This window comes from Bidens hawaiensis, unplaced genomic scaffold (assembly GCF_021521415.1).
Source record: "Bidens hawaiensis isolate Kalapana, Puna unplaced genomic scaffold, B.hawaiensis_p1.1 tig00045881_1, whole genome shotgun sequence".
In the NCBI taxonomy this organism is placed as follows: Eukaryota; Viridiplantae; Streptophyta; class Magnoliopsida; order Asterales; family Asteraceae; genus Bidens; species Bidens hawaiensis.
Genome location: NW_027498154.1, coordinates 13,158 through 18,740, shown reverse-complemented (window position 1 = coordinate 18,740; position 5,583 = coordinate 13,158).

Sequence of the window (5,583 nt, the reverse complement as noted above, 5' to 3'; positions counted from 1 at the left end):
ATGCCACGGGGTTTGTATGTGGATAGTCAGAGGTTTCACTTGTGGGCTCAGCATAATTACATCGCTATTATATGATTATTATAATGATTTGTCACTGCTTATTTAAATAAGTGAAACTCACCAACTATTCGTAGTTGACCCGTTTTCTTTACATGCCTTTCTAGGTACCCCAAACTGTAATAATTGCTACATGCTTGACGATGCGTGCTTTTTGTGGAAGCTAAATGATCTTTTTGTATTAAATATGTTAATGTACTGTTGGTAAAAACTTATGTGTGTTAACGCCTAGACGGTACCTAAACTCGGAACAATGTAATATGGTGTAAATTAATGTAGTGGTGTTTTCTTTATAAGCAATGCTGTTGATATCAGACAGTGTCTGTTGCATCCCGTTTACGTTTCCGCTGCGGTTACGGGGTGTTACAGAACTTGGTATCAGAGCCATTGGTTATAAAGAATTAGGATGTCTTTAAAAGATACCTAAAATATAACCAGTAGCTCAAGTATTATTGGATCTGAATATCAACTAATAATTTATAGTGACGAGATCTGGATGAACTTGGATGGACAAGTGAGTTATTATGGTCCGGAATATAATAACAGACTTGTCCGCACGAGGGAATTCAGGGGAAGTCACGGGGAACATTAATAGGTAAAATTGGCAACATATGTGTAAGTATATGATAATATTTTTACGTGACAAAGTTGTATAAGTATGTGTATATTAATTATGATTTACATTATGCAAGGAACTATATGTTTGCTAACTTGTGTACAGGTAAGGATGTCGAGATCACGAAGTCTGTCAGTGGAGGGAGGACCCGGAGGGAGGCCAGTTCCGGGAACTCTAGGAGCTTACGCCTAGCATCCAGCACTGAGCCTAGTGAGACTAGCCGTAGGAGTACTAGCCTGTCCTCCCCTACTAGGGTTGCCAGATCCCCCACCCCACCCGCACCACAGGCCACCCCTACCCCCTCCCAGACCCGGATCCCGCCTCACGGCGCGGATCAGTGTCCCCTATGTCCCCACCTACCTCTACCCCACCCTGACCTACTTTCCACAGGGGCGAGTCCTCCCGCCCCCAGCCCGAGCCTGTGCCTCCACCCGTGTGGGGGTACCCCTAGGCTGGAGAGGGATGAGCGTCCCTCCTCCGAGGCTGCATGGCTCCGATGTGCTCACCGAGCAGCGTGGGTTGAGCACAGCCATCGCTTCTGACGGAGGGGATCCAGAGGAAGGTGACACTTTGCGGACTGCGTACTGGACAGCCAGTACGCGATTGGCCAGCTGAGGAGGGGAGGGCGCATACTCCCAGTGGATGATTGACCGGTTGGAGACACGGATCCGGGGTTTGCTGGCGAGTGTTGGTGGTGACTGGTGGCAGTGTTGGTGTGGTTGGTATACCACCATGCTTAGTTATGTTAGGGTGGGTAGTAGTCAGGGTCCGCTTTTTGATACTCTGTGTAAGCAGTTAGTGGCGATGCTAACATAGAGTGAATCTTGGGTAGTTATAGTACAGCCACTAGCCCATAGGGGGTCTCTTTGTGGGGATATCATTGTAGATACTTTTGGTGTATCATTCATGCACTGACCCATAGCGGGTTATGTCGAAATGATGCCGATATGTACTGATGTTTATTAATGAATGGAATGTGTGTTGTGTATCGAGATTGAAATTTGTATTAATTATATGTATTTTTCTTAATGTTGTGTAGAATGGCACCAAAACGGTCAGCTCGAATGTCAGAAGTGGATGTGGATCGTCTGATTGCTCGACAGTTAGAGGCGGCGATACCGGATATAGTAATCGCGCATCGCCGCCAGTATTAACAATACGACCAATCCAGACCTCTGCGAGCAATCAAAACGACCACCAATAATGACGAAGGAACAAATGTTAACCCTCCACCGAACGGTAACTTGATTCCGAGTAATGACGCACCGCCTAGGGTGGTCGTTACAGACAGTAATGGCCCTATACCTAGTGTAGAAACGAACCGCACTGAAACCGACTCCTGCAACAAAGGGATGTTCAATTAAAGATTTTATGTTGTGCAAGCCCCTAGAATTTAGCGGGTCTGAGGGACCAAATGGGTTGGTTCTAAGTGGATTGAGAAAATAGAGTCTGTTGTGAACATCAGCAACTGCCCTGAGGATTACGTTGTTAAGTATGCCTACCTGCACGTTCACGGACCATGCCTTGACATGGTGGAACACAATAGTGCAAACTCGGCGGTCAGGCAGCGACAAACCGCATGACCTGGGCAGAGCTCAAGGCCCTTGTACTGGAACATTTCTGCCCGAAAAACGAACTGCAGAAGTTAGAAACGAATTGTGGAACCTGGAGATGCAGGGGGGCAGACCACTTGGTTATACGAACCGATTTAATGAATTGTCGCGATTGGTGCCATGGTTGGTCACCCCAGAGTCAAAGAGGGTTGAGCGCTATATATGGGGACTAACTCCAGTAGTAAGGAGTATAGTCAACTCTGGGGGACACAAGACGTTTGAGGGTGCGGTGACGCAAGCTGGTATCGTCACATACGATTTTGTGAGGGGTGGGGTCACTGAAGGTAGGCAGGAGAGTCCGCTGGGGGAAAGCGGGGTACGTATGACAATAGGATCCAGGAGAAGCAGCAAAATAAACGTGCTAGGCCCGCTGCCCAGAACTACGCCATGACTAGTTCAGGCGGAAGGCAAGAATCGCAGAAAGGGACGTTCCCTAAGGGTGGGAAATGCGGTTTCCAGCATGGTGGCGAGGTGCAAGGGGGTAGTGTGCCACCGGTGTGGGCAGGAATGGGCACTACGCACCGAGTTGTAAGGACAAACCTAAACAATCTGAACCGACAACCGCAACCTATCGATACGCAGCCACCTAGGACCCAACCAGCCCCGACAAACAAAACCCACAAGGAAACCAAATGATGACCACCAGCCGTGCTGCTTTGAATGCTGGCAGCACAGACCACTTCAAGAGATACTGTCCGAAACTGAACCAGGGAGGAAATGGGAGGCAAACCGTTGGGTCAGGCATCGTCGTCCAGATCCGGCGAGAGGCCGAGCATTTGTGATGGGGGCGAACGAAGCACGCCAGGACCCCAGCGTAGTGACAGGTACATTCCTCGTCTCTGATCATATTACCTTCTGTATTATTTGATATGGGCGCCGATAGAAGTTTTGTCTCCGTTTCAGTTCCTATCGATAGCAAACCTTCCGATTAGTGAAACCATAGAACCTTATACCGTAGATGTCGCTAACGGTAAAACCATGATAGTTAATCAGATAGTTGAGGAATTGCCCTTTTATTCTGGAACGATCAATCCTTCCTGATTGACTTATTACCGGGTTAGAATTAGGTAGTTTTGACGTAATAGTGGGAATGGATTGGTTAGCACGTAACAAAGTGGAAATAAACTGTGAAAAGAAAATCGTCAAGATCCGGGTGTCGGATGACGAAGAGGTGTTAGTGCAAGGAGAGAAGTCGGGCACAATGATACCATTTATATCCTACCTCAAGGTGTTAAAATATATACGCCAGGGATGCGTGGCGTATCTAGCGAGCTTGATGGCCACAGATTCTGAGGAGAAACGGGTGGATGATATCCCGGTGGTACGCGAATTTCCACAAGTTTTCCCAGAAGAACTTCCTGGATTACCGCCAACCCGACAGGTCGAATTCAGAATCGATTTAATACCTCAAGCTGGCCCTGTTGCTAAAGCACCCTACCGACTTGCACCGTCCGAGATGCAAGAATTATCCAATCAGTTGCAAGAATTGTTGGATAAAGGATTTATACGTCCTAGTCATTCCCCGTGGGGTGCACCTGTATTATTCGTGAAAAAGAAGGACGGGAGCCTTAGAATGTGCATTGATTACAGGGAGTTGAACAAGTTAACAATTAAAAATAGGTACCCTCTTCCCCGAATTGATGATCTGTTTGACCAGCTGCAAGGTGCGAGCTATTTCTCAAAAATTGATCTTAGATCGGATACCATCAGGTTAGAATTCAGGAAGAAGATATCCCAAAAACCGCATTCCGGACTTGCTACGGCCATTATGATTTCTTAGTTATGCCTTTCGGGCTAACAAATGCGCCGGCAGTTTTCATGGACCTCATGAATCGAGTCTGTAAACCATACCTCGACAAATTCGTCATCGTGTTTATTGACGATATTTTGATCTATTCGAAAAGTAAAGAAGAGCACGAGCAACACTTAAGAATAATTTTAGAGCTTCTGAATCAGGAGAAGTTGTATGCAAAATTCTCCAAGTGTAACTTCTGGTTACAAGAAGTGCAATTCCTCGGTCACGTCGTAAACCATCAAGGGATACACGTTGATCCGAGTAAGGTTGAAGCAATTAAGAATTGGCAAGCGCCTAAATCGCCAAAGGAAATCCGTCAATTCTTAGGCTTAGCTGGATATTATCGTCGATTTATAGAGAACTTTTCCAGCATCGCCCAACCTTTAACTCTCCTGACTCAAAAGGATCGAAAGTATGAATGGGGAGAAGAGCAGGAGACGGCGTTTCAAACGTTAAAGCAAAAATTGTGCCAAGCGCCGATTCTAAGTCTCCTCGATGGAGACGATGGTTTTGTCGCGTATTGTGACGCATCGCGTAGAGGGTTAGGATGCGTGTTGATGCAGAATAATAAGGTTATAGCCTATGCTTCCCGACAGTTAAAAGTACACGAGAAAAATTACACTACTCACGACTTAGAACTGGGAGCAATTATCTTCGCACTTAAAATCTGGAGACATTATCTCTACGGTACGAAGTGCACCATCTTCACCGATCATAAAAGTTTGCAGCACATATTCGATCAGAAAGAACTGAATATGAGGCAACGAAGATGGGTCGAGTTGTTAAGCGATTATGACTGTGACATCCGTTATCACCCCGGCAAGGCTAACGTCGTAGCCGATGCCTTGAGTAGTAAAGATCGGGTTAAGCCATTGCGAGTGCGAGCACTGTGGATGATAGTCCAGTCGAATATTTCGGACCTGATTCGAGTCGCTCAACGTGAGGCGGTGAAAGAGGAACAAATGGAAAAGGAGGGACTTTACGGCGATGAGAAGAATTTCGAACAGCGCGTGGACGAAATTCTCTATTTCAAAAATCGGGTTTGGATCCCGACCCTCCATGACCTTCGTGAATTAATCATGGACGAAGCGCATAGATCGAAATATTCCATACATCCGGGATCGGATAAGATGTACAAGGATGTGAAGGAGTTATACTGGTGGCCGGGTATGAAAAAGGATATAGCAACGTATGTCGGTAAGTGTACGACTTGTGCGAGAGTTAAGGCGGAGCACCAGAAACCCTCGGGGATGTTACAACAACCGGAAATTCCCGAATGGAAGTGGGAGCAAATCACGATGGATTTTGTGACACATCTCCCTAAGACGTCCCGAGGACATGATGCAATTTGGGTAATCGTGGATCGATTAACCAAATCGGCACATTTTATTCCGATTAGGAATAATTATAAAACTGAGAGACTTGCGCAGATTTATATAAATGAAATTGTGTCTCGTCATGGGATACCCATCTCAATCATCTCCGATCGGGATAGCCATTTC